We start from the raw sequence: 22,649 nt of genomic DNA on the forward strand, positions 1-22,649 counted from the left end.
GGAGGGGGAGAGATTTGACAGCATTTCAGTTCAATGCTAAGTTTTGCTGACTTGTTCTAGGATCAAGTGCCCGTACTTCCCTGCTCATGGCTGAGCTCCAGATACCTGGCCCTGATTGCATTTGCACAGCACCAGCTTGTGATTTCTGCGCATCACTTGATTTAGTGCAACACCTTTGCACATCTTGGCTGTGTCATGGATCACAGTCCTCGCAGGGCAGCTCTGCCTCGGGACTCCCCAAGAAGCAGATCTGTACGGTTTCTTGAGAGGCATGGCTTCTCGAGGGGCACACCTCTGGCTTGAGACCCTGGCTCTTCTTGGTCCCTGATTTCGCCACTGATCCACTGCATGCCCGCCTGAGATTGCTCCTTGTTTTTGGTCAGGTCCTGGGAAAGGGGTGGGGGGGTGTTCTCCTTCTTCAAGGCAGGGAAAAGTGAGTGTGCCAACATCCCAAACATCACAGCAGACTCTTTGTTGTGCCATTGCCATTCCCTCTGTCCTTCCACAGACTCCACTGTGTCCTTCCTGGGACTATTCCTTTCTCTCTCTGTGACCTCCCTGGGGCGTTCTGTCCTCCCTAGGACTTGCCCTTTCTCACCCCAGTTCAGAGAGCTGCCTTTGCAAAAAAAAAAGCGCATTACAAAACTTTAGCATTATCCCTGGAGACTAAAACTAACCCAACAAAATAGAACACAGTGGGTGCATCCAGACATGTGCTTGACTACAAAGCTGATTAATTAGCTCCACAGTAAAGTGTAACAGTTTACACAATGTGCTGGTATTAGGGCACATCAAATTAATTAACTCTGCCATAGTATAGTACTGTTGGGAACATTACTATGCTATGGCAGAGTAATTCATTCTACTGTAACATGTATAGATGACAACCAGGGCTGACTAGGACACAAGGGTGCTCACTGACACCCCCCCTCCCTCCCGCCTGCCAGCCTGGGGCTGCTCTACCCTGGCTCCAACTGCTGCAGTCTTGGGTGCATGTGCAGACACTGTGTCTGGGAGCATTGGACTCTGGTGCAAACTGTACCAGAGTTTATTGCTTCAACTTAGTTCCAGGTGTAGATGCACCCGATATCACTGGGAACTAATTGTGGAGCATAGAAAGCAGTCTTTGGGCCCTGCTGCTAGGCTCAGACTGAGGTGAAGTGGGCATGTAGGTGTCCAATTTGTGAAACTATTTACAGCAATTATTTACACTGACACATGCTCACACCCTCCCCAACACCATGTTTCCCACCAGAAGCACAGGCTGTGAACTCTGCTCCTCAACAGTGACATTACGTTTTAGGGCAAGAACTGTTGATACGATAGCTGATCATATCAAATACAGACATGGGAACTGAAGAAAAATCTCCTGAGTTACTCCTGTGCCTTATGGACAACGTACTGCTTCCTCCCCAAAATCAGAACTACTTGATTCCAAAGCACAAGAACTTGCAAACATTTGGTGCTAGCTGGGAATATGCCAGATCATATCCACTCTGTATCTTGCATCTGAGCACCACTCCCACTAGGGCTAGGGACAGACATTCATCAAGCCTGAGCCTGAATTGATTCAATCTTCGCAGGTTAGTTTAACCTGCTAGACTGAATCAGTTTGTAACCATAAAGACATCTCCTCTGGACTGAAAAAATGTTGGCATAGACCTGCAGTGGCTCAGGCAAGAAGTCAGGGGTGCTAAAGCAGCCCTCCTTTCGCTTCCACAGGACTGAGCTGAAGGGGGCATGGCCAGGTCCCAGAAGGATTCTCTGATTAGGGAGGGGTTCCCCCCCACCCCTCCGCTTGCTGATCAGCAAGGGTGCTAGCAGGGGTTTACACAGCATTTAGCTACACAGCAGGGAGCATTTATCAGCCATTCAGCAAAAGAAAAGTCATTAGTTCAAGCTCTTCTTAAACAACTTGTTCCAAAGAAAGAATAGAGGGACACTACCAACTACCTGTTGATTAGCTCCAATGAGCTCTAAACAGCACAGTCCTGTCTACCTTCGTCTTGTCTGCCACAGCACAGACATTAGCCAGCATGTGGTCTGCTTGCTAATGCTGGGAGGCATCTGTGTAAGGCAGAGGGGAAGGAAGATCCCTGCTTAGCAGGGAATGGTGAGAGGAGTGGGGGAAGAGCAGGAGGAAGCCAGGCAGATGCTGCAGCCTTTGCCAGAGCTACCACCAGGGAGCAGAGGGGACGGGCCAGCTCTGTTGTGGAGCAGAGAGCCCTGCCCAGCCCAGAGAGTGTGCCGGGATGCTGGTGGAGTCTGGCTTAACTTAAACCAGGATAGGGTCTGGGATAGATATTGCATAAACCAGTTTGTAGGATCAGTTAAGTCTGAATAGATTGACTTTTATTTTATTTAACCAGTTATCTCAAACTAGTTTCACCCATTTTCAGACCAGTTTATGTACACTGAACTTCTGCTCTGTTACAGGTTTAAACCAGTTTCTGATCATTTAAACCATCTTATGTGTAATGTCTATCTCTAGCCCAGGCCACCATTCTTACTGCTGATCTGGTGAGCCTCTCTCTCTCCTTACCTCGTCTACCCAATGGCCCAATCAATACCATGGCTGGCCCAACAAGGACCAGAATTGGTTCCCAAAATGTGTTTAAAACAAGCCTATGGAAGCTGCATAGTATATCTTACACTCAGCTCCCACCAGCCTGGATGTCGTACCACCAAAGGCCAGCTCTTATTATTGCATGAACCATGATCCAGTTTTAATGTCATCCACCACCTCTTAATCTATTTGACTGTAGAGCTGGATTTGGTGTAGGACTGATGGAGAGAACAGATGGCTAGATGATCATAAGGATCTCTTCAGGCCTTAAAAATCTATACCCATAAACTCTTCCCTTGTCTGTCATTTTTTCCTGTATTAAACTAGAAAAATAGATTCTTCAGGTGCTGAAAATTCTGGTTTTGTTCCACTAAAGTAAATGAAGCCACATGAATTTACCCAAGCTGAATGATGGATCCATAAACTCTGCAATCCCATTTTGTCTTTATTCCAAATCCTATACGGCATTAACAAAAGATTTACATATCACAACTAATACATAACACTTGAAATGTTTCTGGTGCTTGGTTTTGAATAAAAGGAAATGAAACATAATTTTAACATTCAATAGAAAAGACATCACAAAGACAAAGCTTGGGTACCACCAGTTTTATATTTTTTTTTCCTGTAATTTTAAACAAAAGTATAGGTTCAAGTGTTGTCCTTCAGATATTGGCACACAAATAAAGTTCAAAATTGCAGTGACAAATCATTCACAACAGCATGTACTTTATAATGAAATCTTACAGAGCAATTTCCTAGTAATTTATGTAATGTAGTAGCTAGAATCAACCACTTATGTTTAATTTCTGACAAATTAGAATTGTCCAGGGTAGTAATTTTTACCTGAAAAGCAATTCCTTTAAATGCCAGACATGTATGCAGAAGTAAAATACATGGTCATTTGTACATTTATTACCGCAATGGACTTGAAATCAGATTCCTTCAGTAATCTGAACAGCAACCACAGGGCCCTTTAAATGCTTTTGCTAATAGGCCCTTCTTAGTGAATGGAGATAGGAAAATCGTATCATTTGCAAAGATATGTTGCATGAATTATAACACAATGGTTTCATGAAAATTAAATGGGATATAAAAATCGCTGCAATGGATTGCTTCTAATGAGTTGTGTGACAGACACAAAGTTGATTAATGACAACACGATATGACTTGGCTGAACTTAATCTTTTACATATCAGTTAATATTGACAAAGGGGAATGAACGGCTTGGATGTGTGTTCATCTAGAGGCACAACTATGGCATGGATTTTAAACATTTTGCCAGGAGTAGCACAGTAGGCGACAATGTTGTGTGCCTGCTTAGCCATCTGGTTGGTTAACAGGCCAGCTGGTTGAACCATTTATGACTTACAACTCTTTATGTATTTTACCTACCCTTTTATCAGCAAAACCTTTGGTGTATTTGCTGTCAGAGTGGTGCCATAACATCCAGGAACACCAGCCAGTTTGCAACCTCAGTGTGAAATGTGCTAAACATTGCAACCTCAGTGTGTAACGTGCTGCACAAGCGTCCACAAGGTGAACAGGTTTTAAGGTAAGGGCACTATGATCACTAACTTCACACAGTAATTCTTGCCTCAAGCCAGAATTATTGTTTAAGCAACGGATTTCACTCCATCTTCTTTTAAAGACTTCCAATGATGGACAGCTCACCATGATCCAACACATGTTGTTCCAATGGTCCATTATATTCACTGTTACATTTTTATTCTCTCTCTCCAGCATGAAATTATCTAATGTTGGTTTTGATTTTCCTTATGCCTCCTTCTGCTATCTTCTAAAATAATCTCTTATCAGAAAACTGTTACCTTTGTGCATCTAGCCAGGCTGTGAACAAGTCACCTTTTAACCTACTTTTGTATAAGCTAAACAGATCAAAGTTCTTGAGTTGCTCACTCCAAATCAGGTTTTCCACACCTTGAATATAATACACTTAGGCTTTTGCAAGATGTTGGGCTTAGCACTACACAACCACCTGAATACAAAGATGGCAGTGTACAAAATTCGTACAGCCCATGTTAAAATGGAGCGAGTACTGGGCCACTGAGAGATCCCAGAAAGAAGTTGTCAAATGGGGATTTTTTAGTGAATAGGAGTGTTTTTTAGTGAGGTTTCATAGGTGTCGCTGTTAGGCCTAACACCATTCAGCATTTTCACCGGTGATCAGGGAGTCATTGTCAATAAAATCTGAAGACCACCCCTCTCTCCCCAAAAGGAAGACAGGGCACTCACACAGTTAGGTGGGCTCAATCAAATAGTACGCATTGTAATATGCCCAAATGCAAGTTATGCATCAAGGAGGAATGCGGGCCATACATACAAAAAAAGATGGACTGTATCCTGGAAAGCAGTGACTCTGAAAAGGTATCGCAATGGATAGACAAGCAACTCCACAAGAGCTCTCAGTATGATGTTGTAGAAACATGAGAGTAATGAGTAGCAGGGCTGATTTCTAAGCAGCTTCCAGACACGCCTGTAGGTACGGCGAATAACACTGGTACTGGACTACTGCATCGAACTCTGGGGTTTTAAAAAAAGGATGCTGAAAAATTGAAGAAAAATTATTTGAGGGCCATTGAGAATGCCTTACAATGAGAGATTTTGGAAGAGCCCAATCTGTTCAGCCTCTCAGAAAGAAGACTGCCAGTTAACTCGATTACAATGTGTATACGTACTTCGATGGGGAGAAAATAACAAGATCTTTGAGTACTTCTGATCTTATGCAGACAAGAACCACTAGCTGGAAGCTGAAGCCAGACAAATTCAATTTAGAAATAAGGCATGATTTTGTAACAATTAGGACTATTAACTATTTGAACAAATGACAAGAGGAGCTCGGCAGACGAGGTTCATTGGGTCAATGGTGATAGAGATTCATAGTTGGGTCAGAAGGCACCTTAGCAGATCATCGAGTCCGACCCCCTGCCCTGGGCAGGAAAAAGCACAGGGGTCAGATGACCCCAGCCAGGGGCATGTCCAGCCTCCTTTTAAAGCCCCCCAAGGTGGGGGACAGCACCTTCTCCCTTGGAAGTCCGTTCCAGATTTTGGCCACCCTTACCATGAAGTAGTTCTTCCTGATGTCTAACCTGAATCTCCTCTCTGTGAATTTGTGGCCGTTGTGCCTATTTACTTTGGGGGGTGCGCTAGTAAACAGAGCATCTCCTATTCCTTGCTGCTCTCCCCTGATGAAATTGTAGGCAGCCACAAGATCACCTCTCAGCCTTCTCTTGCAGAGGTTGAGGAGATCCAGGGTCCTCAGTCTCTCCCTGTAAGGCTTTGCCTGCAGGTCCCTAACCATACGGGTGGCCTCCTCTGGCTCTTCTCCATGTTGTCCATGTCCCTCCTGAAACGCGGCGCCCAGAACTGGACGCAGTACTCCAGCTGTGGCCTGACCAGTGCCGCATAGAGGGGAAATATCACCTCCCTGGACCTGCTCATCAAGCATCTGCTGATGCTAATGCTAATGCATGATGAAGTGTTGTTATTGATTGCTTCGTCACATTGACAACTAATGTTCACCTTGGTGTCAACAGTGACTTCGAGATCCCTTTCCACTGCCGTGCTGCTGAGAAGGTCGACCCCCTGCCTGGAAGCGTGCTGGTGATTCCCTCTCCCCAGGTGCAGCACTTTGCACTTGTCCTTATTGAACTGTATCCTATTCTGTTCTGCCCACTTTCCCAACCTGTTCACATCTGCCTGGATTCATTGAGGCACAGAGAGAGCCTAAAGAAGGGTGTTTGTGCCTGAAAGCTTGCATAGAACAATTTTTCTAACTATTTTGTTGGTCTAATACAAGATACCACATCTACCCAAAGAGCCTTGTCTGCTTATGCCCTTAGACCAATACGGCTACCACCGACAACCCTAAAGAGGAGTTGGTGCATTCTCCATGTCTTTATGTTTAGGTGCCTTAGCTCCCAAAGCTAAGTTATAGGACTAAATACAGGAGAGCAAGATGAAACTGAACAGCCAGTCTTAAGAACATGCAACTAAAAATGGTCCGTTTTGGCCTCAAACTTTCTGGTACTGGGCCCCAGGACTTCCCCTGCCCACCCCTGCATCCTGGGCTTGGGCTTGGGCACCTGGCACTGCACCATCCCACCAGGATTGGGCCCTGGGGGCTTCAGCACTGCCCCTTCCCACCCCGTGCACCAGGATTGGGCCCTGGTGCTGCCCACTCCTGCCTGTGTGTACTGAGATTGGGCCCTGTGGGCTGGTGCCACTTCCTCCGGATGTGGATCAGGCCCACCCCCACCCAGGCCTGCTTGCTGGGATCAGATGCCGCATCCAGTGCAAAGGGTCCTGAGCTCACAACAGGTAGCAGCTCGTGAACTGCCAAATTTATGGACCTGCAGGCTAGATAACATGGTACCACGGGGACTGGATCTGGCCTGTGGGCCAGGGGTTGAGAGCGCCTATGTTACAGTGATTACCAGGTGAGAGGCGAAGTGTTTGGTATCTCGCACAAAAATACACCACACATACATCGGTTTCTTCTTCACAGCAGGAGCGAGCCTGGCTTATTCTCGGTGGAGGCAGCGTTATGTATTTCATTTCGCTTTCCCCCGACAGCCCTATCACTTGTCTCTTAAATATGTACACAAAAACAAGACGGTGCGTGGAAGTAATTGCTGCTAGTGCCGCAGTTAAAGTGTAAAGGCGCTGAAATGCGTTGTATGTGACAGAGAGTTTTCAGCTTCACTGCAGGAATCGCTGCACTATTTTCAGCATAGGAGATCCTTGCCTCGTGAAAATATGTCTGAGAAACAATGCAGGTGGATGCTGCTCCTGGCACTTCCACAGGTGGAAAGAGAGCTGTTGGGCTGCCTGCTGCACGGGGCTGGGAAGGAAAGGGACCCCTGATGATTTTCCCATGCTGTGTACCTGCAGCAGACCCATTGTAGGGTCTGGATTTTTTGCAAGTTCAGTCAAATGTTTGCACAATTGGTTTGATTTACGCAGAGGGGCCCAAGACCCGCACAAACAGAAATATCATCCAGAGCTTAGGGACATGCGGCGCTGGCATTTCATTACGTGCATCTACTTAACAAAAAATTAAGCTTCTGAAGGCCAAAGCGGGCTGCTGCTTACGCCCGCAAAATCCCCACAGACTTCCAAAGGGAGTTTCACAAGAATCGAGTAAACACGACCCACTCTCAAATACCACTGCACAGACAGCACTCATACTTACTATGAGTTTTTTGAGGAAAAATATCATTCCCGATAACTGGAACTTATCAGAGGCAATGAAATCATTTGAAGGCAGTCGCAGGGCTTCAGCATCCCCTTTGGCTGACGTGAAGTGTCATTTTCTCACCCAAGGGGACAAAAAGCAGTGGAGTCAAACCTGACAATTAAGGACCACAGGTCAAAGCCTATAAATCACATAGGCGAGATAGGAAAGGGGCACCCGATTCTCTGGGGTTTGGGCCCTGACTTACAAGAGAGCACTCCTGACTCTTGTACTCAAAGGGCCGTGAAGCAGTTTGGGACTGCTGGAAAGACCACGTCCCTTGCCCATGCACATACTGCCCTTGGGGCACGGTAGAGCTGGTTCAAGAATTGGCTATAGAAGTTCTGCATCCTGTGAGGGCACTCCCCAGTTGGGGAAAAAATGGCATTTTGCATGAGGCACGAGGGGAATGCAATGGGACCAGAGGATTTAGCTCTCGAAGACGCGGATACACGAGATTGAGGAAGCATGCCAATGAGCGCAGCCTGCTATGAGGGTGCCTGCTGCAGTCTGGAGTTTCTGGAAAGATCAAAGATCTTCCTGAATAGATCTGCTGCAACGAGGCTGGTCACTCGCTGGGGAAAGCTTTACCGAATAAATAGCAGTGGCTCTGCAGTGTACTGAATGAACTCAATCTGGGCCTGGGGCACGTGGCTTTTAAGGAGAAGCTGAGGGAACTGGGCTGATTCAGCCTGCAGAAGAGAAGACCGAGGGGGATTGAACAGCAGCCTTCACCTCCCTGCAGCGGGGCTGCAAAGAGGATGGAGCTGGGCTGTTTGGAGTGTGGGCAGATGACAGGACAAGGAGCAATGGGCTCCAGTTGCAGCAAGGGCAGTGGATATTAGGAAAAAAAACCTCTCTCACTGGGAGGACGGTGAATCACTGGAACAGGTTACCCAGAGAGGTGGTGCAGTCTCCATCCCTGGATGTGTTTAAGACCCAGGTAGACAAAGCCTTGGCGGGGATGACGGAGTTGGGGCTGCTCCTGCTTGGAGCAGGTGGTTGGACTAGATGTGACCTCGTACGCGAGAGAAGTGGAAACAAAATGGATTTGCAGAGAAACGCTGGAAACTCTTGAGTACCAGAGACATTTTGCCAAAAGCAGAAAGCAATATTGTTCAACTGACTTCTCTGCTATTTTGTGCTGAAAAACAATTAAAGTGGAGGGGTCACAGCAAATGGGGAGAACAAAAGGTCCCAGAGCAAATTTTGTTGTGGGGACATTTTCATAAACATTTTCAGTAAAAATGAGACAGCCAAATTCTGTAACCCTTATTCAACATTAAGCAGAAAATACTCATGTGAATATTAGCATCAATGTCAAAGGAACTACTCGCGTGAATAAGAACTGCTCAGAGAAAATATGTTTTGCAGAAATAGCCCCTAGACCAGTAAGATGGTCTCCTTTCCTTTCCAACTTGTTACCATCCTCCTACTATTGAAGGCCAAGCAAATAATTCATTTTTCAGTTTGGCAACTGACATTGAAGAAAAAAAGAGGCTCAGAAAAAGCCATATTTCATTTTCAATGTTGTTCTTATACAATAGGCACAAAAGGAAAAAGTTCATCTCGTGTCAAGTGAAATGTTCCATTTCACTCAAAATTGAACATTTTCTTTCCAGGTACTGGGGGAAAAAGCGATGGAAATGAAGAACAGCATTCAGCAAACACAGCCTTCTCACGAAGAAATTGGAGAAACGTGGGTTAGATAAAACTACTGTAAGACGGATAGATACCTGGCCTAGGAGCCATAAGCAAACTATAATTTTTAATGAGTCCACATCAGATTGGTAGGAGGTTTTGAGTGGAGTCATTAACAATTCATTAACAATTTAGATGCTGGCACAGAAAGCTTCTTGCACAAGTTAGCAGACGACACAAAACTGAGAAGGACTGTGAACCCGTCGGAGGATGTGAGAAAGATCTCAACAGATTGGAAAGCTGAGCTAGAGCTAACAGCATGAAATTCAATGTGGAAAAATGCAAGGTGCTGCACCTCGGGAGGAATAATCAAAAACACAGATATACCATGTGGGACCCCTGGCTGCATGGCAGCACTGTGGAAAAGGGCCTGGGAGTCTTGGTTGACCCCAGACTCCATATGACCAAAAAAACCCTGTCCTCACTATTAGAATAGCAAGGCAGTGGAAAAGATGCTCAGGGAAGTGTGGACTCTCCATCACTGGAGGTGTTCAAGAAGAGGCTGGAAAGCCTTTGGTTGGAGATAATCCAGGCATAGGGATGCTTCAGTTCTGCCACGGTTATTTTCCACGCTTCTGGGCTTTGCTGGCTCCCCACTTTCCCACCCACCCTTTCTGCTATATGTGTCAGGGTTTTTAATCCTCCCAAGAGGCATTGGGTGTTGGCTGCAGCCAAGGCTGGGGGCTTTGACTGCGGTGTGCCAATGCTCCTCTTGGGAGCAAAGCTGGAGGTTTCTGGCTTGAGGGTCTTGTTCCCCCCCCAGAGTCAGACTGATATTTGTGGTCAGGAAGAAATTTTACTTTATGGTCTGACTACTATGGACTGTGGGGGGTTTGCTTTTCCTCTGTAGCTGGGAGCATGGCCTCTACCTGGGACCTCTTGAGCAAATATTGTCAACATTTTATAGAAGCAGGGGGTTGGCTGCTGTGGTTCCCCTGCTTTACTTGTGGCAGGTTAGGGTGTTAGTTCAGGCTATGTTGCATCAGGGTTGATAGCAGTCTTATGTGGAGGTTATATTGCGGTCTTACAGAGATGGTTTCGATAGGGATGACCCTGCCCGTGGCAGGGAGTTTGACTAGATGGCCTCTGGAGGTCCCTTGCAGCCCTGCTTCTCTATGACTCATTGAAATGTTCCGCTCTACAACATGAAATATTTCATTTCCAGACACTGGGAATAAAAGCAACATAAATGAAGAACTACATTCACCAAAATGCAGCAGGAGGAAGCACTTCCCCTGTCCAGTAGCTCGTGCCACAGCTGTATGAGATCCAGTTGATCTCCTCCACCAGACAAGAGAAATCAGACCCGCACCTCCCACTTCCAGAAACACCAACCTAAACCCCAACCTACAGAAGATTTTCAGACGTATTGGATGATTTCAGTTCTTCTGCCTGGGACTGTCTCACATTGCACAAGTTCTTTAATCACTAAGATAGAGTAAGAGTGAGAATGGCTGTCTTGCCTTGCCAGTAAGTCACTTATTGAAGAGAAGAAATACCTGTTTTCAGTCCTTGGGTCGAGAGGATGCGTCCTTATATTCAGTGAGCATGCCCCCCAGCTATGTAGCTGGGGCGCTCTCCTGGCAGGTGGGAAATATGGGTGCAATTTCGCTCGGTGGAAGTGTGAGCTGCACCCAGCTCTCCCTCATTAGTGATGAGCACCCTAATGCCGGGGTCATTTGACAGAAGGGGGATGATGTTACTTTTTCCTCCAGCAGATTTGTCAATCTAGCCATGAAATTCCTTTTCCTATTGAGCATATTAGTGGATTGCACCAGAGCTTGTGTTTGGACATTGTAAACCATATTTTTAAGAGAATGACTATTCACTCACACATCTCTCCCAGTCATGCTTCTGTCCTGTCCACCCTTTTAAGACCTACAATCAGATCCACATGGCAGTCCAGAGGGACCTGCAAATGCCTCGCACAATGCTTCAGAAGGCTGTGGTTTATCATCTCTCAGCTGTGCCATCTCAGTCCCAATGTCACAATTTATTTTTTCAAACCTTGTGAGAGGCCCCTGCTAACCAGTGGTGGTAGGCATTGAGGAAACCAAGGTACAGGATGTGGGATCTCAAGGGAGAAACAGTGTCCAAAAAAAAAAAAAAGGGCTTGGGACGCTACTGGGTGAAGATGGAGCCAGAAGTATCTTGAGGACAGGAGGGAAGAGCAACAGGAGGAGAAACCAGTAGCAAGTATAACAGCAGTGAGGATGGTCATTTCTAAGAGCATTTTCCTGGATTGATGCATCTCTACCCCACACGGGATCCTTTTCAATCCGGCGAGTTTGCATGCCAGTTCCCTTTCCTACTGGTTCGGCTGCCTATCAGTGCAGCTCAAAAATTACCTACAAAAGGCTGAGGACATTGATGATCTTTACAAAAATAAAGAGAACCGGCGATAAATGGGTAGTCAGAGCTGACCCCATGCAGATGCTGCCTCTATCGTATGCCCTCCTTTCTGCGTTCCTTCTTGCTATCGAAGCCTTTCCTTTCTCTTCTAGAGTTGCACACATATATTGTGTTGCTACTGAATGTCAGAGCTGCTGAAAACCACACAGGGCATTAAGCCCACTCTCAAGCTCGCTTTCACCTGATCCTAAGACACAAACCCACTGACAGTGTTGCTCAGCTTGGATCAGTGTGTGCAAAGCAGCTTGTTAGAAACGGACACTGGGGTGAATGAGAAAGGATCTCCTTTCAGGTCGCACAGAAGAAACAGCTTTTTCTAGCTCAGCCCTCAACTGCTTTAGCTTCTAAGTAACTCTCCTAAAGACGACCAATAACCCGTGCTCCCTTTGATTCTTTTCACAGGATCAGAACGGGAATTTTTTATAAACCAGGTTGGCACTCAAGGACCGACCAGACGCACCCATTCAATGGCGTGACAACTACTGGCAAGTCACAAAACTTCCTTGTGGCGTGGGCAGAGCTGGCAGGTGATGGGAGGGGCAGAGAAAGGCCACGACGCTTGAACCTGTAGCATAGCATATAATCCTGCCAACTCAGTGTAATCGAGCTAGATCAGGGTGGGCAAAGTGGTGGATCCAACTGGCAGCCAGACTCCATTTCCCAGCAGCCTCTGCCTATGTCGCTGCTGCCAGTTTCCATGGAGACCCCGGAATGGGGTAGCCATGACAGCACGGGGTCAGGGTTTCCATGGAGACCAGCCCCAGCAGTGCTGGCAGGGTGCAGGGCTGGGCGGGCCTGGGATCTTGCAGCGGTGACTGCACGATCCAGAGCTGGAGCAGAGCTGTGATCTGCCGCCTGGCCGCCCCTGCCTGGATCACATGGAAAGTTACTGTACAGATCCTCCAGCCTCTGTCCTACTCAGCCTACTGCGTTCCTGCTAATTTAGTCACCAACTTTTTTCCCACCTATGCCAAAATGCTTCCATCTTACAGAAAGAAGGACAGAGAAATGCCAGCCAGAAGGGTATTCACGTTACCCAGACCAAAACTGATGATTAACCAGTGTCCAAGTAAAAATTTTGAAAGGTGCTGACAACATGAGTTAAGTTGTGATCGTGCGCAGAGAACCCAGGCTCATGGAAAATCCCACCGTGTGCCCAGCATGTGCCCCTGGGTGACCCCAGGAGCTGCCAGTCACTGGTGACCTACTTTTCAGCCCTGCGCAGGCCTGGTTTCCGCACAGAGCTTGATCAGAGCATGCTGAGTTAACAAGAGCATGATGTAATTGTACCAGAAAATTCTGATCGCCAAGCACCCTGATTGGCCAAGGGGTTGCTTTAAAAGCTAGTGGGCCCCCAACCTCGGGGTGGGCGTTGGAGGTGTGGGTTGTTTGGGCGTCGCTGGTGTGAGTGTGGTGAGAGAGCGCCGCTCAATCTGCTAACAGAGGCTGCTTTCAGCAGGGACTGGGAGGCAGAGAGAGTTTGGGATTCAAACCCCCGGTTCTCCTCATAGCTTCACACAGCGATTGACCTCATCGATTTCGTTTCTCTCATATTGATTCCTCGGTTATCGAATGTTATTTGGCTTTGAATTCGACTTCGATTTTTGCGTATAAACTTTAATACCGGTTTCTACTTACCTGGCTTTCGACTGACGACCTCGGCTTCGTTCACTGACTACGGCTCGGCTCCTCCCTACTCACCTCGATTGTATCTTCGCTGCATCACATCCTGGCTCTCAACCTCGGCTTTGTTACCGACCACCCGCTGTCCATCACCGGACTGGCATCACGACGCGTTACAGTTGTCGTTTGTTCGTTTCCCTTTTAATGAGCTGTCGACCAGCCCTGGGACTTAAGGAGTGGGCAGCCGCCCCATCCCTCGCGGGGTAGAGCGCAAGGGCTCGCTCCGGAACCCCGTGGGCCAGCGGACCCCTCTGCTGTTCATTGTTATCGTTCCACCCGCTGTGACTGAAGAGCAACACCTACACCTCAAAAGCGTAAGTTAAATAAATCCAGTTTGTGTTTTGAAACCATACGCTTCTGTGCCGCAGATCTCCACGCCAGTAATCCCGCCTGTATCGTATCCAATCTGCCACCCCGACCAACCGTGACACCGGGGCCTGGCTCATCCCCGCTCCGGGACAACCAGAAGAAAAGAAACTAAGTAATTTATTGTGATCTAAAATCAGAGTATATCCCATGCCTGCTTCCCTGTTAAGGTTAGATTTTATTTGCCTTTGATAGTTAAATTATCTCTATGTGTCTTGAAATGTCCTTGCTAATTAATTTTTAGCGCTGTGGCATTTACTTGTAAGGGAAGAACCTCAGGAGAGATCAGCGCTGTTTAGCCCCTGAAACCAATCTCTTGGTGTCATTTCATTTTCTGTTGGCCAAAGAGAACTTTGTGAGCCCATTCAGCAAGCTGTGCCATAAATAGGTGTCAAAAGCTTTCAAATGTTCTGCACAGAGCCTGCTGGAAAAGAAAAGCTTCATTGCACAGAAGGGGTGGGAAAAGCAAGGTTTTAAAATTTTGTTTTTTCTCCAAACAAGAAAAACAGAAACGAGACCTTTAGATTTCTGGGTTTTTTCATGTCATGTAAGCACACGAGAACAACTCATTCTACAACACTGTATTGGATGGAGGATGCAGGTTTATGTCTACCAACTGCCTGTTTCAGGTAACCCTTTCCAGCCAGAGCTGTTCTATTATGTACTAATAATTAGACTAGCCAAATGCCCGTCAGGAATGACGGGGGGAAACATGGGGGGATGGAGCCTTGTGCTCCCCTTCCATCCAGGCCCGCTCCTCCTTTACCTCCTGCTGCTTGGGGTCCAGGCCCTCTCCCCCCTCCCTGCCGCAGCGGTGGGGGGAGAGGGGGAGTGGCCCCGGGCCTGATGTGGGGGAGGACCGGGTTTGAGGGCAGGGAGAAGACAGCCCACCACAGCGGGTGAAGCAGTGGGCCTGGGCTGACCCAGGAGTGGTGGGGGAACGGGAGGAACAGGCTCAGAGCTGACAGGGGGGAGAAGGGAGGTGGGGGAGGAGTGGGCCTGGACCCAAGGCGGGGAGGAGGTCTGACCCAAGCTTGGAGAGAAGCCGGTCTGCCACGGTGGTGTGGGGGAGCGGTGGGTCTGGTCTGATGAGGCAGCAGCTGGGGGAGGGGAGGAGTGAGCCTCTTCTCCACCTTGGTCCTGGGCCAACTCCTCCCCTCGACGACTCTGAGCCCACTCCTCTCATTCCCCCACCACTACCAGGTTGGCCAGGGCCTGCTGCTACCCCTGCTATGGCGGGCCTTCTTCTCCCCAAGCTTGGGCTTGGTCCTCCTGCCCCCTGTATGGGGCCTGGGCCCACTCCACTCCTCCCCTCTCCACACCACCACCACCGCTGCTGAGGTACTCCTGCTATTCCCCCAACCCACATTGGGCCCGCTCCTACCCCTACCACCACCCATAGTCCCACGTCAGGCCCTCCAGGTGGCAACGACGGAAGAGGGGAGGGGCGGGCAGAGGCCAGAGCCATGGCTTGCCCCCCGCATGGAATCCCAACCCAGCTGCCCCCCATGCCACCACCACTGTCACCTGCAAGGAGTAAAGCAGGGGGAGGCCAATTTCAGTGGCCTCACCCCCCTGCTTCGCTCCATCCTTGCCACCTGCGGGGAGCAAGGCAGGGCGGGGGGGGTGAGACCAGCACTCCTCGACTCGTTCCTTGGTCTGTCCGATCTGTTGCCCCTGCCTCCAGGGAGTGGGGGGGGGAAAGGGGGGAGGAGGGGAAGGGCGAAGCCAGCCATTCAGAGCGTGAATAAAGTGTTATGGACAGACAGACAGACAAACTTAGGCTCTTATAATATGAGAGTATTTGGGAGGTGACCAGGCAGTGGGGACTGGATATCCTTCTGGTGAGGAAACTCATCTGGGGCATGGGGTACTTAAATCAGACAAAAAGGGACTTTACCATAAGACATCCATATCCCGGGTGAGTGTCCTAGGTACCAGGCCATAGGGAGTCCAGGAAATGAAGTAATAGACTGCAGTAGACAGGGGGGAAAACAGAAGCATCAATCTTTGACGTGGTATGACATCCTAATCCTCTCCCAGCCTTTTCTTAAACAAGATTGCTTTATGAAAACGTACCAGATCAGATCACCTAATAAGCCAGGGGTTATGGCACTTCCACTTTTTGGTCTAAACAGATCATAATTCAAACAAAAAAAATCTGGTAAAGAAAATATAGCTGCCTTCCTTTCTAAGGACACAGAAGGTCCTTAAGGGAAAGTGAATGTTTCCTTTTCCCTCCCCATGCCCCCCATTTGGCGCAAGCAATCATAAAGTAGACATTGGTTATTCCTACTAAAACTGAGGTAGCACTTAGTGGGTGGATCTGCCTAAAAAGCTTCCCAGGAAAGCATTACCATAGACCCAAGTAGTGCTATTAGGCTGGAATAAACTCATTAGTTCTCTCCAACAAAAGTACTATTCTAAGGCAGAGTTATTTAGTCCACTGCAACACATGTGTAGACACTGACCAGAGCATTCTAGACCGTAAGGGAGTTTATTGTGTCAAATTAATTTCATGTATAGATGCACCCAGTTATTGGTACTTAGAAGAGGAAATTAAGTGAAGCCTGAATTACACAGGCACCAAGGGAGGGCCTTTCTGTAGAATTCAGGCTCACGGTCTCATTGACACTGCAGACATATGCTGCATTAAAGAAAGCTGCAAGCCAGTGGGTAGGTGCACACAAAATAAAGAGAAACTTCTGCAAGATTCCAAAGGGACTTCTGCTTGCAACAAGTGATCTCTTCTTGGGAATCCCTGGACATCTATATACGTGCTCTGGGTTGGGGGAAGGAAACGGGGGGGTAGGGGAGGGAGGCTCTTTAATTAGACCATCTCTCTGTAATCTGCTCTAATTAAAGTGCCCACAGCGTCATGTGTATTCAGCATCTTGTGCATCCAAATGGAAATGGGGGTGCTTTAACTAAAGCTTGTTCAATAAGCTTTAAAGTGCCCCCACCACCATTTTGTAATGCGGGGATGCTGAATACACATGACGCAGACGCTGGAGCGCAGTAATTAGTTAATTGAGTCTGCTCTGACACAGGCTAATTAGCCCCGCGTCGGAGCAGAGGTCTAGCACGTGCATCTGTGATGCCTTTGAAGGAAAATAAAAGTTCAAAACAGAGATATCTGAAGGCAGAAAGCAATTTAAATGTGAGTAATAGTGCAACAAACAATAGGCTGTGGTAAGACACTGCTGAGAAATTAGGAACATGAAATTGCCAGAATTAAGCACCACAAACGCCCTGAATCATTACATAACCATCATCTGAACTCTACTGCTCGGGGCAGTTTTGGTACCAACTCCCCCTCGCACCCCCAGGAGTGCAACCGCGTGCAATCAGCCGGCAGAGCACATGGCAGCTACCCAGGTCGCAGGGCATGGTCAGGGGTCAAGAGTGGTGCTGGGGGGGAAGCAGGTAGGGGGCTGAATCAGGTCCCTATGAGCTGCGCCTTCCTTCCCAGGGCAAGAATCATGCCCCAAAAGTACCTTTCCTCACCGCTCCCAGCCAACCCAGGAAGCACAACCAGCATCCCCCACCCCACCCCCACCCCTAAATCCAAGTTAATTAAAACCTGAGACCTCCTTTAATATACTTCCTCTTAATTTCTTTTAATTTTGTTTCTTTACTCCTTTGTTTTTGCTCTTTCAGTCGCTGACTACCTTTATTTTCCCACCCTTCCCCAACCCCCATTTCCTTTCCACCTCCCATTTCATTACAGTGTGTAACAAGGCCCTTATTTAGGTCTCAAAAATCAAAGGTTTAGTAGTAAAATGCTGACCTTTGATCTCTATGAACGTACTTTTTTAAAACTCTTAGACCTAGCCTCTCTGCAAAGTCTGATTTTGATTTGCGAAAAAGAGCGTTTTCTGCCAGGAAAAAGAAAAAAAGCACCACAATGAAAAAATCCCAGGAAGGTAATAATTTATCTACAGTCCTGCCTCAGTAACACTCAGAGTTAAACTTCTCTGGTCAATGCAGTCTCTTTCCTTCTCTACCCCACAAACCTAGTATGAAGGCACTGTACTAGTACAGTGAGGTCCAAGTAACTATGCATAGCATAATTATTGACAAGGCATAAAATATGTACTCCTATCACAGCACCAAGAAGGTTAAAATTGCTTCCCAAATAAAGGAAACACCAAGGTTTACCAACTATTTAGGGGGTATTATTTTGTCCCCATAGACTAGGGCAGTGGTTCTCAAACTTTTCAGACTCAAGGCACTTCTCAAAAACTTTCCAGTTTTCACTTATCTCTTGACTAGGAAAAAAAAAAGACCGATACTACTTTACAAGGAGCTCAATATGACCTCAGCAGGTCGGAATGTTTTTGACAGTATGGTTTCCTAGTTGGTATCTACAGAAAGGATGTGGACAAACTGGAGAGAGTCCAGAGGAGGAGAACAAAAATGGCTGTAGAGCTGGGGGATGTGACTGGTGAGGAGAGGCTGAGGGATCAGGGCTTAGCCTGGAGAAGAGAAGACAGAGGGGGAATGAATAGCAGCTTCACCTCCCTGGAGGGGGGCTGCAAAGAGGATGGAGCTGGGCTGGTCTCAGTGGGGGCAGATGCAGGACAAGGAGCAATGGGCTCAAGCTGCAGCAAGGGGAGTTGAGGCTGGATAGAAGGAAAAACTCTCTCATGAGGAAGGTAGTAAATCACTGGAACAGGTCACCCAGATTGGTATTGAACTCTGCATCCTTGGAGATTTTTAAGACCTGGGTAGACAAAGGCTTGGCTGGGATAAACTCATTAGTTCTGCCCAACAAAAGTACTATTCTAAGGCAGAGTTATTTAGTCCACTGCAACACATGTGTAGACACTGACCGGAGCATTCTAGACCGTACGGGAGTTTATTGTGTCAAATTAATTTCATGTATAGATGCACCCAGTTATTCGTACTTAGAAGAGGAAGTCCTCTGCTTCCAGCCAACTTGTTGCAGCACCAACAAACACCAAGGACCTGCAAGGGCTACAGTCGTACAGATGTTTTTTTCCCAAAGGCTGAGTTCTGTTCAAAGGCTAGGTTTAGGCTATAGTAGGCAGAAGGGTGGCTCATGCTATGCAGATTTGCTACTGGGAGATTACTGCATGCAGTGTTGAGCAAATGATTGATGCAAAACCCTACGTACTCAAAGGCAAAGCAAGTGTTTTCAATTGACTAGTGGGGCGGGGATGTTCAGAAGGAAGGAGTGATTATTTTCCCTGAAGAAACATGCATATGAAATTCAAGGGTGTTAGTGTGGCTGAAAGCAGATGACGCCACAGTTAATGGCCAGTATTAATACTGACTGTTGCTTTGCAAACAACGTGCTGTATGAATATTTACAATAATGTAATAGCTCGAGTGCCTTCTTGAAAGGTTCATTTGAATTTTCAGTGCCTTTCACTGTGAATAATTTACTCTCAATAGGGAGACCTGCTTGATAATACACTTGGGATATTGCCTTTCTAATAGAGGTAGGCTGTAATTGTGAAAGCTGGGCCTGAATTTGGGTCCAGATATTAGTGGGGGAATATGGTTAGAGTCGGTCTGTGAGGCTCCAAGTCAGGCAGGCAGGTTTATCTTCTGTGTCCAGCAATTGTATGCAGAGGGGAATAAATTCCCTCCTTTAATTGTTTTCCACCTCCCCTGGGATTCCATAAAATTTAATGTTATTTCTCCCAAGCCTGTTTCCTCAATGCTTTACACATAATTGCCTTTTTGTTTTCAGTAAATCTATGTATTGCTCTTCTTTCTTCCAGCTGTTTCAGTCTCTCTTTCTCCTACTGTGTTCTACTTCATCTACCCTCTCATCCATTTTTATCAAGCTTTGTTTTATCTCCAAAATTGAATTTTCAAGGTTATTGAAGAAAGATGTTTTTTTTCCCCATTTTCATTTCCTTTTTGAAACCTACCACCACCTGTCGTGTACATGTTTTGGAGCTCTGCAAAGCTGCTGGACTTACTAGGGTTAAGTCTTCCTCGCAGCTATAGACTGCTCCAGTGACTCTTTGAGAACACTTAGCCCTTTCCTCCCCGCCGTTCGAACCACCAAATAATCTTGCCCCTCTTTTCCACTGCAGCACAGAAATCAAAAAGTCCAATCCATCAATCAATCAATCAATCAATCAATCAGGTCTAATAAAACATGCAGTATGTAGAAACACTCTGCCTTGAATTGCAACTGCAAGAAGCAATCCTTCCCTCCCTCCCCCCATCACATATTTTTGCTCCCCACTTATGTTCAGCTCAACTCATACTGTCACATGCGGCCAACTTCTTAAACACCTGGTGCTCCCCGATTTGGGACAATACTTCAATAGCATCAAAGTATTTACTTGTCCAGCTGTCAAGTGTGCCTCACAATCAGCTTCTAGTCTCCTCTGGACAAGTGTCACTCACCTCGATTATAAGACAGAGGTGGGGTTCTCACCCCAGTACACATGATCCTTAATTTTATTTAAATAATACAAACCTAACATAGGCAACCCAAGCCCCATTGTGTCAAACTGTAGCTCCTGATTCCCCACTACCTGGCAGAAAGTGTTATCCTTTCATATCATGTCATACCTGTGGTTGCATGGGTTTGAGGTCTCTTGCATACCTGTGGTTGCATGGTTTTGCATCTCTTCTTTCCACAGATAGACCATGACTTCCACCAGCAGCGAGGCAAGGAGAGTAAAGACTCCTTGTGTTTTGGATCTGTACTGTCGAAGAGCGCCTGGATCCCATTGGTGTTTCAGCCTGCGCTGTCAGTGGGTAGTGCTTTCTGATTTCCTGCAATGACCTGTCGTATGTGGAGTGTTTAACAAACCTTATAACTAGGTGTAAAGAGGAGCTGTGTTAATTTCCTAAAGCAGCTGCTGCACATAATGAACTGCACTTCCAGTTGCACTACTGGATTGGCAGACAGCCACTGTGAAGAGCTGGAATAACTAAACCAGAGAAGTTTACAAGCGTACTGCTTTCCAATGTGAGGGATGGTATGACGGGAACGGAGGGCTAGACTGTCAGCTGGCGTAAATTAGCACAGCTCCATTGAAATCCATGGAGCTCTGCCAATCTGCCCCAGTCGAGAATCTGACCTCAATCTGATGCGGTGCCCTACAGTATCAATTCAAAGTACAGCAGCCTAAACTGAAGTGCCAAGCACGGGACCCATTCTTCAATACTAAAAGAAGTTGAAATCACCCTTTTTTTCTTCCCTTTACCATTTATGCTCATAAAATTGCACCCGCAGTTTTAGTCCTTGTTGAAGGGTAGGTGATTTATGATTTGGAGAGACTTCAGCAAAGTACAGAACATCTGTACAGACAAAACAAGTCAGAGCGCATCTACAGCTGTGCGCCGAAGGGAGGGGGTCACCCAGAACCATGGATGACATACATAGCAAAAAGCAGCAAACTGTTACAGGATGCTGCAGAAGTCTTCAAATGCATTCATATTCAACTGTGAGCACTTGGTGTCCAGACATTGTATACATTATCCAATGCCAACATATGCCTCACATTATATGCGTCATATTTACAAGCGTGGGTGAATGCACACACATGCACTTGGAGGGTGAAGAATACTCACACGCTCATGAATACCTATGTAACGCACGTGCGCACGTTCACAGGCAGAGAGCTCCTAAATTGTGTGACGTGATTCTCTACAAGCGTATTTTTAGCCTGAAATGCATAGCACCCACACATCATCGAACATCCATTTGATGGGGACTGATTACATATTAGGCACGGGTAATTTTCTTATGAGCAAGCTTCCCCGATTTGAAAAGAAAATCAAGAAGGCCCTTGGAGTAGCCATAAGCTGCTAATTACCTGCTTTAATGAAACCACACGTTGAAGTTGGTTCTGAAAAAGGCTGTATGAAGGACTGGTCCTGGATTAAGTTGATTCCCTAGAGCCACAAAGTTGAGGGAACTTCTGTAGCCATCATCCTATATAATTTCTCTAAGAGGGGATAAGCCTTTAATTACCGATTTTTAAAAACAAAGCGGCGTGAGCTTGTAGGAAAAGGCATGAAAGAGGGATTAGTGGAAGGCAGCTGGAAAATTAGAGATTTGTTCTGTGTGACTGTGTCCAGCATAGCTTGAACGGCGTTGCCCACAGAAGATGCCTCTCTCAGTGACTTAATGCAGGGTTTCTTTGAACCCATCTTTCAGGGAAATTCACTACATTATAGTCACTGGGAGATGCATCGAGGAGCCAATGCGAGTGAGACTTCTTAAGGCTGGAGAAACAGTCTCGGAGAATGCTGTGAAGAGGCACGGTGCAAACAATGATCAACCACAGTAACTACAGGATGCAAACTTTGAAAGAGAGGACCCGCCTGAAACATAACAGCTCTTACGTCATTGTCACAGGATGCAGCGGTTTCCCGTATAAATGTACAGAGTCTGGCAAATGTACACAGAGGAGAAACCGATCTTTAAAAGGTAATGTTCTTCCTACAAACGGAGCTGCCCAAGGAGAGGAGAGCGTGAGACTGGGTGTGAAAGCATGCAACACGGACACATCCAGTCTGTGGTCAAACTCTTTAAGACAGGTTTGAAACAAGGAGCAATGGTCTTAAGTTGCAGCAAGGGAAGTTGAAGTTAGATATTAGGAAAAAAAAAAATCCCATGAGGAGGGTAGTAAAACACTGAAACAGGTTACCCAGAGAGGAGGTGGA

The 22,649-nt window shown here is 46.8% G+C and overlaps 1 protein-coding gene and 1 long non-coding RNA gene across 3 annotated transcripts in view; one reads left to right on the top strand and one right to left on the bottom strand.

Annotated features, from left to right (window-relative positions):
* The window catches only part of LOC109320728, a 25,344-nt gene extending 17,087 nt beyond the window's left edge, over positions 1-8,257 (top strand). The window contains exon 4 of the long non-coding RNA XR_002103853.1: positions 8,247-8,257. This is a non-coding gene — a long non-coding RNA (uncharacterized LOC109320728). The remainder of the gene's footprint in view (positions 1-8,246) is intronic.
* The window catches only part of MDGA2 (MAM domain containing glycosylphosphatidylinositol anchor 2), a 665,957-nt gene that overhangs the window by 189,466 nt on the left and 453,842 nt on the right, over positions 1-22,649 (bottom strand). The gene's annotated exons all lie outside the window — the stretch shown is intronic.

This window comes from Crocodylus porosus, unplaced genomic scaffold (genome assembly GCF_001723895.1).
Source record: "Crocodylus porosus isolate Cpor-Errol unplaced genomic scaffold, CroPor_comp1, whole genome shotgun sequence".
Classification (NCBI taxonomy): Eukaryota; Metazoa; Chordata; order Crocodylia; family Crocodylidae; genus Crocodylus; species Crocodylus porosus.